The sequence below is a fragment of the Aulonocara stuartgranti genome (genome assembly GCF_965226115.1).
Source record: "Aulonocara stuartgranti genome assembly, chromosome: 2".
In the NCBI taxonomy this organism is placed as follows: domain Eukaryota; kingdom Metazoa; phylum Chordata; class Actinopteri; order Cichliformes; family Cichlidae; genus Aulonocara; species Aulonocara stuartgranti.
The window spans coordinates 11,755,840-11,769,570 of record NC_138940.1 but is presented as its reverse complement, the minus strand read 5'-3'; the positions used below and the strand labels follow the sequence as shown (position 1 = coordinate 11,769,570).

Sequence of the window (13,731 nt, the reverse complement as noted above, 5' to 3'; positions counted from 1 at the left end):
AGACCTTTGAATCCATCCAAAGGGCAACTCAACAGTGAGCAACACTACCGTATTTTTCGGACCATAAGGCGCACCAGATTATAAGGCGCATTAAGTGAAACAAAACAGTCAGATAAGTCAAACTTTACTCATCTCATTCTTCTTGCTTCCTCCACTTCCGTACCATTGATTCATTAATGTTGAATTCTCTGGCAGCTGCTCTATTCCCATGTTGTTGCAGTATATTAATGACTAACCTCGTATTGTGGATGGATTATCTCAGTTGTTCTCCTGACTGAAGTTTGGTCAGTTTACTGCATCCTGCCATGCGATTGCATTTGTCCCTAACAATCAGGAACCCTCACGTTAACTTCGAGTGGAAAAAAGTTAGCGTTCGTCCTCCAGCTTCACTGTGTTTATGTTATGCTAACATAGCTGTGTCACAAGCGATCACGTAGCACATCATTATATACCAGCTAGCCCAACTTCAGTAACCCTACAAACGTCACTGCTGTTTAGTTTTCTGTTTTTATTTATGTTGGAAGTGATAGCAACACTGATCACTTTATTAAAGATGAAAGAATTTACACAGTTTTTAGCTCTCAGTGACGCCGAAGTGTTCGTTTGATTTTGGAACCTGAAGTGGACAGAGTTTTGGACCCAGATTACTCCATGAGGCTCCTGACTACAGCAGCCGTAATGCTCCTACAATCCATCAAGCGGTGTGGCTTCGTAGCTTACCAAAGTCATACTCCAACATTTTTTGACAGATTTTTGAGCGCTGTGTACTACATAAAATCGGTTCGAGGTCAGTAAGCAGAACCAGAATTCATACATAAGGCGCACCGGATTATAAGGCGCACATTGTTGAGAAAATTAAAGGATTTTAAGTGCGTCTTATAGTGTGGAAAATACGGCAACTTACATTAGCTTAGAACCAGTTACCAGCGACACAGACTCCAACACAAGCTCCACAGAAGAAAAAAAAACAAACACCTGTGTGACTTCACACAGGATTCAGACAGAGACAAGATTAGAGAGCAGTCTAGCTTCTATAGGAAATGTTCTATGCTAGTCAGCAAGACCAGCTGAGCTAAGCGGACATTAGCTCAGCTGGTTTTCTTTCTTTAGTGATATTTAATGATGTTCAAAGGTTTACTAATAAAAGTGAGAATGTCTTGTAATGCAGTGACTTCTGGCCTGTGTTACGTGTGATGACTCTGGAAATATTGCTATTAGCGCTGTCAATAGATAGCAGCATCCACAACTAATGTATGCTTCCCGTCAATATGATATTTTAAGCTGGAGGTGCTTCGGTGAAAAGAATATTCCTTCTTGCACAATGCGCTTAATACTTTATGTCAGTCCACTGTTCCGTCTTGTTATTTTTTTAATACTCAAATTTCCCATCGAGAGGGCCAATGTGTGTTTATCATCTTCCATATTGAGATGATTGGTTCAGCTGCCCGTCACTACCAGATCAACTGCCCATTTGCGCATTTGTGAAGGTAACTCTACTTGGAAAAACTGCCCGAAATGCGTTGACAGAAACATTTTGAGTCATTCTGCACTCCAGATGCGTTAATAGCGTTACTTTTTTTTTATCGCATTAATCATGATGACGGCTTAATCTGCGTTAACGTGTTAATTTTGACAGCACTAATTGTTATACGATGTTATCTAAGATGGGCTGATATATTTTTCAATAATGTATAGTCTTACAAGCCCTCTCTCACATGGCTCGTTAAAAATATTCGAGGGAGTATCAGTCAGTTTAATCCACGCTGATGTAGTTCAGTGTGGTTCATATCGATGGATGACACAGAAAGAGTCAATCTGATGGTCTCTAATCATTAGACAATCTGTAAGCAGATGAAATTCTTCTCCCTGTTCTGTCTGGTATCGGATTCAAACTTCTACTGAGCCGACTAGGAAATGTTTCACGTAAAATGACACGATACCTCGAAACCCTCCTCATCGTCTGTCAGGCAGCAGAAAGCTCCGTACAGCAGTCCGCACTTGTTCTTGTCACGGCCGCGGCTCGCCGTAACACGGCAGTCCGGCATGGACGGGATGGAGGCTGACTGCGGCGCAAATACCAGCTGCCAATCGTCACACTCCTGACCTTTTCTGTGATTCTTCTGCCTGTGAGCGAGCAGAAAACGTCTGCTAGGAAACACTGCACAGTCAGTGAAGCGCAGGTGATCTCAGGGTGTGTGTCTGATCAATAAAACTGCAACACTACACTGATTACGACACTAAGTGAATAAATATACTGTTAAAGAATGGTCTGAATAAAGCAACGTGAACCAGAGGAATCCAGAACAGTTAATGGGCAATAAAATCTTAAACTCTCGGCCTGAGGTCCACTTGCAGCTCACGTCACCCATACTTGCCCGTATATTGACATGAAGAAATATAATGCAACACATGTGAACAAATAAAACAAAGATTTTTCTTTTGCGGGATCCAAGGTGAGTGTCTCTTTTTTTGACGTCAGACTTTGTGCCGTGTCTGTTTGTGGGCTTTTGACTGGCCAGCATTTCTTTGCACCACTTGTAGCTTTGGGATGCTCTTGACAGTAGTTTTTTATTGATTTTTTTTATTGATTTTTTATTGTTTTCATGTGGACAGAGAAATCTTTCAAAATGAACTCATAAACATCCCTCTTTACATACACATGTATCTGTGGATTTCATCCCATGGCCTGGTTATCCTCTCAACAAATTGTCATGGCTACTGAACGGACCCACGCGCAGACAGTTCTTTCAAGGAAACAAAAAGGGGATTTATTTACAATAGGGATCACCTTAGTGCAAAATATATGTACAGTGAGTTGGGAGGGGGTCCAGGGCTCCAGGGAGAGAAGGGGGGGGGGGAATCCACACACACGCTTCCTCTTCCACTCAGTCACCGCCACCGCTCCTCCGCACACACGCACTCCTCTTCAGCTGCACTCGCTCCAACACTCCACACACTGGCCCACTTGGACAGGTCCGGTGATTCGGTCCAGAATTCAGGTGGTTCGACGTTCCAGCGGTGAGCTGCTCTGTGCCACTGCCTTAAATAGCAGCTGAGGAAATCAGCCAGATCAGCCGCAGGTGGACACCATCACACGGGTGCGTGGGCCAAGAGTGACAGCCCGTAATGAGCTCCACCCAGGCGGAGAGGAGGAGGAGAGACAAAAAACCAAAACCAACAACAACAAAACCTGTAGCCAGCGTGGGCCAACCAGAGAGACACGGGGACCGTGACACAAATAACTTTTCCTGGTCATTGTTGTGATGCGTTCATGTATTGCAAATGTCAATAAAGTTGTTCGGGTGGTACTTCAGCATCAAGCTGACGGACCTGGCTAGCTCTACAGAAACTGAGCAAGCACAAACATTTATAAATGTTTCAACAAATATAGAAAACTCTTTCTGTGCAGTGTGGACCGCAGCATGTCTGCAAGCTATATTCACCAGGAAGGAAAACACTTCAGTATGTTAGCAATTTAAAATGATTCATGATTCACAATTCAAGACAATACGGTCAATTCACCTATTACTGGGTCCTGCTGCAAGGTGCTCTAGCTCCTCCCCCTTTACGGCAACTTCACTTCATTGGTTGGCCCCTCATACAGTGAGTAGTAAACAGATGGAGGGGCTTCTCTGTGATAAACAGAGTGTTTAGAGCAGTCTAAAGCCTGAGTTGTTGGCTCACAGGTCCACTGGACATACACTGAGCTCAATATCAGAAACGCTGGCCATGTTTAATGTGAGCATCTGTCACTGAAACAGGAAGTACGTGACAGGAAATAGGATATAGGTCCACAACATTAGCTGCTCTGTTCGGTGACTTTGATTTTGAGAAGTTTAGTTTGTCAAACTACATCTGTCAATGGCATATTTAATACACAGTAACACAAAAGTACTGGTCAGTGAATTCACTCGGGGCAGAGGAAAGTGTCTGAAGTAATGTAAATTGACACACCAGGGCCTCTAATCTTATTTCATACATTTACATCTTCAAGTTCAGCAGCTGTAAGTTTGACATAATCAGAAATGAGAAGAATTTGGTTAATAAATCCACACTTCTAACAGACATTTGAAGATAAGATCATGGCGCTGGATCAGAGCTCTGAAATTTCTCTCTGTTTTACTTTAAGTTCTATTTACAGTGTTTATTCCCTGGATTATTCCCATCTCTCTGTGCTGGTCTCCAGAGGCAGCTCCCAACCATTATCTCCATCCTCGTTCTCCCTGACTGTGTTTAACACGCTGTAATGATGGAGCCCGCCTCTGTGACTTCTTATTTTTTTCTCTGCTTTTGTGTCATTAATCTTCATTGGTGACCACGATGGTGGGGAAACAAACACATTAATACATAAATGGGTCAGTGCGGCATCAGCGCGGTTCACTGTTTCTCCTCCTCGCTGAATTTCAATAGACTCACAATGCACCGTGTCAGCAGAGATGCATGAAATATGATCATTTTACCGTCCACTGGCTATCTGTGTGACGTGATGTATGTTTAATTAGTAAATTTACATGCTTACCATGTCCCCAGTCCCCTCTTTTATGCATGCAAACACTTCATAGTGAGAAGTACGGGATACCTCCCACAGATTAAAGCTGCTGTGATTAAAAAACGCCTGTGCACACTCAACGGTTAGCACAACAAATTTTTGGTTATTAAATTCTCATTGGTTAGACTGTCGCCAGTCGAAAACACAGCTTCTCTTCTGTTTCAGGATCAATCAGTTAGTTATGGCAACCTGCAAAACACCCCTACATTGTCAAAACTGTGGACTCACCCAACGAGCTTTTAATCAGCATCAGCTCTGAGCTAACATGTTAAAGAACCCATCAGTATGGCTGCGTTTTGTTCACAGGTCAACGACCGCCATGACACATGTTCTGTCATCTTGTTTAATGCTTTATTGCAGGGATATAAAACTCATTTTACATCGTGGGCTGGACCACAGAAACTCTCTGATAGTGTAAAGACACTTAAAGACTACTAAAGTACTTTGGTGTAGTATGAAAGAATATAGTTGTTGTCTTTTTTTAATAGGAAAACTTTTAAAGCTTATCAAAATACAGCTAAAAGTATGCACTCCTTCACATTTTCCAAAGCCTTCCACTGGGCCGGATTGGAGTCTGTGACGGACCGATTCTGGCCCTCGGGCCTTGTGTTTGACATACAAATTCACCCAAATCTAAAAAAGCTCCCACCAGACCCCCCGTTTTTGCGTTTTTTACTCCTTTTTCCAGCATTTTTGACGTGTCATAACTTTATAAGTGCAACTTCAAGGTATGAAAAACACATATAAGCTCTGCTAAAAACAGCAACCAAGTTAATGTTACACAAACTGTAAGGTTCACGATCTAAAGATTAAATGGTTTACCAGCTGTGAGCATCAGTACAATGGGATCTATCATAGTTTCTGTAATATATCTATATTATTGCTAAAGCACTTCTGGATGGATGCAGATTGCATTTCGTTGCCTTGTACTTGTGACATGTGCAGTTGAATTCTATTCTTTTCTATTCTATTTTATTTAATAAACTACAGCAGATGAATGTGCATCACACAGAGGAACCTACCACCATGTGTGATTGGTGGCTTCTCAGAAGTTCTCCTTACATGAAATGCTGTCACAGTTGGCATAAAAGTGTCAGTTAATGCAACACGTTGTGATTGTCTGATTTAAAATCCTCTGTGGCCTTGCACAGAAACAGAACATGTCTTTTATCTACTAAACTGTGGACCAGAGCCAATGTTCTCTGTGCACCTCACAGATGTTCTGGATGTTTTTTTTTGTTTCGCACTTTGGACTTTTATGAAATCAAATTTGTGCACAACTTGTTTTTAGATGAAACAGTTGAAGGTAACTAGTTTATTCCATGTTTCAGCCATTATTCATTGTATTTAAGTCAGTAATTCTGTCTCATTCTTTGCCCCAAATCACCTGCGCAAACCCAAAGCATCAAAGCGAGGATTAGAAGGTTAGCTTCAGATGAAGCAAATGAATTAATTGACTAAAACTGAACAGAAAAGCAAATATATATACTTTAATATTCTGGCTTCAAAAGCAACACGATGAATCTGAAATCAAACGCAGATATTTTAGAAAGACTTCCAGTTAAGTGATCTTTTGTCCGCAGCCAAAAGGATTTACCTCCAAACATTCAGTGTGAACTTTACACAGTCGAGTTTCTTTGAGTAAAATCTAATATCAGTCACTTTGAACATCAGCAGCAGGTCCTTCATAGAAGTTTAAAGTCTCGCTAACCTTCAACTGAACTTTGAAAATGAGTCATTGAGGTGAATTCAGTCAGTTTGTGTTTACTGTGAAAAGAAGAGCACAAGAGGATCCACTTCATCGGCTCCTGCTCGTTATTCGCGCTCGCTCCTTAATATGTGGGTGCATTGAAATGACTGGCGGAGTATGTGAGCCTTTCACTTCCACCGCTGCCTGTTCACAGCGCTTTCACAGGGCTTTTATAAAGGAGGATTAAAAACATGACCGGAGCTAAATGAACTAACAGGCAGGGAGATGGCTCTGCGCCGACCGGCCTTTGTGACGGGACTCAGGTACGAAAGAGAGCCAGTGCTGCAAAAAGAGAAGAAAGAAAGAAAGAAAGTTATGTGAATGTGAAGCAGATGGATGTCTTACACTCTCTGAAAGCTTGATAAGATGAGAACTCAGAGCTGAAAGAGACACCAAAAGGCAGAGGCGAGGAAAGAGAAATTTAAATTCTCTAGTTTTCTTAATGCATTCAATCAGGCTGCCTGAACGTGGCTGAAACTCCTCAAACATGCCTGAGGATCAGAAATGAAACTGCTGGCAAGTCCAAACAGGAGTCTGTGCTCCAGCTGTTGAGGCCTCCTCACTGACCCCAAATACTGAACATAAGCAGGAGCTTTCAGGGCCTAGAGGAGCTGTTAAGCCTCCAGTTGTTTTGTTTTTTTGGTGTGCTGGGCAGTTCAGCGGGGCAGAGAGCATTTACGGAGTTCATATACTGTGTGTGAGCTCAGTCAGAGGAAAAGCTACAACCAGTCGCTCTAAACAGCCAGTGCGGAGTACATTAATAAACAAGTGCAACTAAGAAAAAAGACACTTCAGATATCTCTGATGGCTCCACCGCCATTGTCTAACATCCACAACGTCCTGTGAGCCGCCGAGCCTCTGGCCTCAGAGTTAGATGGCCTGGTAGGTGTGAGTATGAGTGTGTATTCATATCTTTGTGGGGAGAAAAGTTGTAAGTTTACTATACTTGTGTGGACCAAAATCCTGGTCTCACAAGTTTGAAGGCATTTTTGAGAGGTTTTAGTGACAGGGTTACAACTGGGTAACATTAGGGTTAGGGTAAGGGGCTAGGGAAAGCATTATGTCAATTAGATGTGCCCACAAGATATGAATACCCGACGTGTGTGTGTGTCCTGTTAATTTGAGAATCGCAGCGAAGAAGCTGCAATGATAAACTGACACACTTTCATTGTTACAAGTTGCAGAAGTTAACTGGAGGAGACGCTGAGGAGCAATTGTGAGACACGGGAAGGCAGCTGCTGATAAATACTGTCATTAAAGCTCCGAGACACTCGGCGCGTCCGAGCAGGAGGATTCCTGAAGGGAAATCTGCTGCTGCAGGCACGTAATGAAGGGATAGATCAGAGGAGGACCTTTCTCTCTCATTTTCTTCTAGCGTTCTGCCTCCACCTGTAACTCTAACAGTCTCCCACAAACTGGTGAAGTTTCCGGTTGTTGTTTGGCACTGTGGTTAATAATATGAACACTGGAACTCTTAAAGGAGTCAAATACCAAAAATCTGAGGTTTTGCACTTACCGCTCATGTAACATGTCAAACCTGATTCTTTAACGTGATTTTAATAAAATTACATTTTATTTGGTGTGACCACCTTTATTCTCAGCTCAGTTCAAACTCTCTGAGCAGCATTCTGTGATTTCTGGAAGTATCTTCAGGAATAGTTCTCCAGGCTTTTATTAGAAAATGTCTAATAAAATGCATTATTTGCAAAAATGCATTATTTGCAAAATTCATCACAAAAAATAAGTTTGTGCAATTTTTCATTAACTGTAAAAAATAGTCAAAATGAAAATTGTTATTATTTTAGTGTTAAAAGTGTTAAAACTCACACTAAACATGTTTTTATTAGTTTTATTAGTTTGTGTGTTTAGTTTACAACATGGAAGGGCAACTTTACCAGTCAGATCAAAGAAAACATGCACCGATATAAACACCTCAACAGGACTGATATCGACCTGAACATCAGGTAACAACAGCAAGGCAATTATGCCTAGCTAACAAGAAGTCCACACATTTTCAAACGCGTATAAAACAAATCAGGTTTGGGATCGAGCAGCGATCAATTCTTTTGCGAGAGTTTCCAACACAGACAATGTTTTACACCCGGGTAACCTGCAGTGTTGAAAACGTGTTTTCTGATGATGTTTGCTACCCTGCAATCCGTCCTACTCTGTGGTAAAATCAGCGACATTTGACCGTCGTGTTGCTCCCATTGAAATTTATGTAGCCTATTATACAGCTGGCATGCGAAGTGTTAACTGATGGCACGACACGCAGTGAATTAATCTGAGAAGGTGCATTATAAATGAATGGCCAGGCCAGCGATGCACTTCACAAATTAGCTTGCATAGACACATTAGTTGTGCCGCTTCTTAATGATGGTATCTTAGCTAGCAACCCTTTTGAATTTTCTCTCACACGAAGAGTGTCCTCAGGTAGCCGTCTGAACGCTGGACACTTGGAGACCTGTGTCTCTGAGTGGGAGACCAGAGATCACATTAACATGTGTATCTCTGTATTAACAAACATGCGATATCGGCCCAGTTTATTTTTCTTATCATTGTTGTGAGGAGACCATAAATAGCATTTGCATTTTCTGTTGTACAATTAATTTGCTGTTATTTATTTCTTGTTATAGATAAAAAGTCTTTTTTTGTTTCAAAATAGCTGATTACTATTCGCTGATACACTGTAAAAACTGTGACTAGAGGTTACTTAAAAAAGTTATGGCAACAAAGTGACACTTGAAATAATTAAGTAGATTTTAATTTCAAAAGATTTATGTAAAATGTAGAGAAAATGTTAATTAAATTCAAATAGAAAACAAAAGTAGATATTAATAGAATTAAACTGTAAATATGTGTTGGATTTAGGGTCAAAATCTCAAACTGAAGGTTGAAATTGTCCAACTTTACCAAAAAAAATAATTGATATGAAATAAGTCTCTGAGAAAAATTACTTTGAATTTACTAACTATCTGGCAAAGGTTTAGTAAAAACTTCCTAAAATATCCATTACAAAGAAATGAAATCTTCTTGTTTTTTCAGTAAAACTCAAATTGGATTCAGTAATTTTCCAAATAAACCTTAAAAATAATGACTGAATAATAAGAGAAAATGAAATCAATTTTACTTATTTTCTGAGTAAAATGAATCAATTTCACAAAGAAAACATCAAAACAGTAATTTGTTTTATTGTGGAAAATAAAACACAGTAATTTATAATATAACATTTTTCTGCTCGTATACAATGAATTCTCATCAACAATCTCCTGATCTCCTAAATACATTCCTCTGCTGTAAATTTGTTTTAGTGTCATAAACAGTTTATCACACAGCTTTGTGTACAGAGCAACAGCAACATAAAGCATGAATGTAAACCAGTTTTGTAAAAAAGAAATTAATCTTTAGACTGTAATATCAACATGAACCTGAAATTTGAATATCCTTTACCGTTTCCTTTATCTCTGTTACTTATTTATGATTGACAAACAAAAACTTTAGTTTGTCAATCTTTTGTTAAATTGAATCACTCAATATAACTGTAGAACAAAGGTTTTTCACTCATGTACATGGAATATCAATAATGTAAATCAACCTTTTATCCCAATTTGGATGTTTAACCTGAGAAAATCTAAGACACATGTAAGAGGAAGTAACATTTCTACAGCTACAGGACTGCACTTCTGTTAAATTTTAAAGTTGTTTTAAACCAATGTTTTATAGTAACATACACTATAAACAAAGAAAAGCTTCACTAGTGATTCCTCCAATTTGCTGCCTTTCAAACAGAATATTCCTAAGAAACTTGTAGGTAATAAAAAACAAAATTGAAATGAAGAGCACAAATACAGCCTGACACATTGCAGGTCATTTGGGTAAGATATGAATAAGATGAAATTAACTTAAAAACTGAAAAGATAGCTGCATCTAACAAAGACAAACCAAAGGTTTTCAGTGAGCTTACTTCCCTTTCATTCTTTCAGAGTCCTCGTTTAAGCCAATAACTTGTTCTTGAGGCTGTTCACTTTTGGTGAGAGCTTAGCACAATCCAGTTCAAGGAAAAGTTTCTGGAATACTTCCAAGGTGTATTTTAGCTCTTTGGGATAGGCAAGATCGACTGCATATGTCAATCCAACCAGCATTGCGCATGCTCTTGGAAAATTGCCCAGAGCAGGCATAACTCTCACACCCTCCAGCACAATGCCAATGTCATCCTCCTCAGATCCAACAGCCTTGATTTTGTAGATTTTCATCCTCTGTTCAGAAAGATCTTGTGACACACCATCCTCATCAGCATCCTGAAACAACAAACACATGGGTTTTCTGACTGTAGTTGCACACATGAAATATTTCCTGGACACATCCTGTAGCTGAATGACAAATAAAACATGATAATGCCTCAAATTATTTGAAACTTGACAAACACATATGAATAACAAAAACAGAATAATGTTTCTACTTCAACACTTACACTGTACTCTTTGATCAGTTGATCAATGGACTCCCCAAGGTACACCATCAAGCACTGAATAACCAGATTTCTGGTTATGTTATTGCTAGGATTGCTTGGTGACTGAAAATGAGCAAGAATTCCAAAAATTACCATCAGATAAGTGACCATTTATTAAGACAAAACTGTGAGAATTGGCAGTATTAAAAAAAACTGTTAAATATCAAATTATCATCACATGGAGCATTATGTGCGATAATTAGCTGATGTTAATGCACATGCCTGGGTGCTGACAGTCAACACAAAGGTATTGTCAACATGCTTGACAGGTTCAATCTTTAAATGTGTCGTTTTAGTAAATTACATTAATTTAGTCATTTAGTTTTTTTTTATCTAATTTAGTTTATGTTCGTCAGAAAGGGTTTTTCCTTCTTGGGACAAAACAAAAACCCAGCAATACCTGTACTTGTGTTTTTTTGTTTGTTTTTTGTTTGTTTTTTTTTTTACTAAGAATAGACATGTATTTAAAATACAATTAAAACATGAAACCCATAATTGTGTTGTTAATTATATCAGTGACGTCCTGGCGTCCTCTTGCACTGACAAAAACATGCAAACAAATTAGTGGAGCTGTGCACCATGCAAATGAAATTTGACAAAAAAATTCTTTAAATAAAATTCCAAGCTGAAATGTCAGTGGAAAATACCTTGGCTATGATAGCCTGCAACTTCAATCCCATGCTGATCAGGTGAATTTAAGTTGAGGGATCTTCCATTACCTGAAAGGAAAGCAACATTATCATTAATCTCAGCCAAACCGATTTACTCACGAACAAATAAAACACTGAAAAAAACCAAACAATAACATTTTTAGGTTGTCTAAGTGACTTATACATTACGTTTAAACTGAGTAGCGAAACCCCGCGGTGATCTGAAAATGATGTGCCGGGAGTTGTGCCGTTCTCAGCGGCTTCAGTGACCCTCGAGCTCCCGGCTTGCTATCAAGCTGGTGGGTAGCAGATGCTCCGAAAACGTCGAAGCACTTTTGCAAACATGCGATATCTTGATAAACAGAGCAGATATTTGATGTTTACACAGCTACTTTCGCGCCTGAAAATATGTTAAAAGTTTATTTTGTGACCCAGAAAGATTACTAAGTGTAATTTTAAAACTTAGTAGCGGCCGACATTATTGGAAACTGGAGTTCGAAAAACTGACTGTGGCTGACAAAATCACTCACAACTGACCGCAAAACCTTTTCATGAACTTTTAAACGTGGATGAAAGACGTTAAAACTCATCGGAATATACCGTTGATATTTTTTAATACGGTAAAACATGTGGTTAGTTAAAGCTGTTCAGTAACACAGTCGTGAAGGCTTGGAAAGTGACCTTGTGCTAGCAGTCCACTAACTGCCATTTGTGTAAAAATACGATACTATCATTACAGTGATGATTATTAATAAAATTTCGACGTATCATACTCTTTAAAACCTTTACTCAAAACCGATATACGTTATTGTTTAAACCGTGTCTTATATTTGAACAAATTAAGAAGTCTTACCTCTGACAAAATGGAGACGTCCACTCATGAAGCGCGTGTGTCCTGCACGTGGCACAAAGGATTATGGGCGGAAGTGTACAATGATTAAAATGAAAATGCTTTCATCAGTTAAATCTATTAGATTTCTTAAATTTTTTTAGTACTCAAACATTTTTTTTAAATCTACTCAACAAACCATTGCTGAATTTACCCCAAACAAAACTGTGTAAATTTAAATAACTGAACATCTCAAAATTGTTGAATTTTGCTTAGATTTGATTAAAACTACTCATACACGTTTTTACTGAGTAATAATTACTATTACTCTCCTATTAGATTCTAATTAACCCCAATCACAGTTTTTACAGTGTAGCTGCCAACATCTGCGAACAAATATAATTCTATAAAGTTGTTCTATATAGTGTGTAACTGTTAATATAGTGTTTTTTAATGCAATCATTTGGCACATTGACTTCTGAGGAAATTTTAGATGGCACTCGTCATCAGAAAGGTTGCCGACCCCTGGCCTATTTAAAATCTAAAACTTAAAATTGTCCATAGCCTGATGTTGTTACCACTGTCCTGTTTGAAGTGGAATGAGAGAAGCTGGTTATTTTTTGTGTGTGTATTGTGTGTGTGTGTGTGTGTGTGTGTGTGTGTGTGTGTGTGTGTGTGTGTGTGTGTGTGTGTGTGTGTGTGTGTGTACAAAGAGACAGCCAGGTTCATGATCGATATAAGGAAGTTTTTTCCAAATAAGGAGCCAAAAAAAAAAAGATAGAAAGATAGAAAAAAAGATCAAAGGATCCGTCAACCAAGAATAATGTTGGATCAGTGTTTCAATGTTTATATCTTTTATTAGATGTTCATGTGGTTTGGTTATTTGCATTTTTGGTTGAAAGTACACTGAGAGAGGACTTTTTGTTAGTGATCTTAATAGTAATTTTTTTTTCATATTAATGTAATTTTTCATCTAATTGAATACAATCAATTTGTGTATGATTGTCAGTCCGAAGAGGGAGAGAGGAAAGAGGGGAATGTGAGGAGAAAGTACAAGATCAGGAAGAACCAGGTAAGAAAACAGACAGGGAGCAGTGACAGGAAAAACATAAACTGTTAAACTGACAAAGAAAAAAAAACTAATTTTACTCATACAATCTGGAAGTTTTTATAATTGTTTTTATTAATATTTTGTACATCTGTACATTTCAAGACTCTTCTATTTCTGGAGTGTATTTTTTATGTATCTGTATTATATTTTACACACACATTAAAAGGGAATCTCTGTCCAAAAAACTCACTCAGTTAACTTATTACTCACTATGAGCATCATTCATCATTTCCCTCCAGTAATTAAGGTTAGGGTATGTATTTTTTTTTTATTCCAATTATTCTACTTTTGCAGCATTTAAATAAACTTTAACAGATTTGATGGTTTTGTTA

The 13,731-nt window shown here is 38.7% G+C and overlaps 1 protein-coding gene and 1 long non-coding RNA gene across 5 annotated transcripts in view; both read right to left on the bottom strand.

The window, feature by feature from the left end:
* LOC309717428 (uncharacterized protein) overlaps window positions 1-13,731 on the bottom strand; it is a 219,859-nt gene that overhangs the window by 69,645 nt on the left and 136,483 nt on the right. The gene's annotated exons all lie outside the window — the stretch shown is intronic.
* Window positions 10,143-12,661, bottom strand: LOC309692274. Of its 2 annotated transcripts, none has more exons than XR_014272272.1 (4): window positions 12,313-12,661; window positions 11,457-11,528; window positions 10,771-10,872; window positions 10,143-10,597 (listed from the first exon to the last, which is right to left on the bottom strand). It is a non-coding gene; the product is annotated as an uncharacterized lncRNA (long non-coding RNA). The 2 variants fall into 2 exon arrangements; XR_014272273.1 differs by lacking the exon at window positions 12,313-12,661 and adding an exon at window positions 11,649-11,965.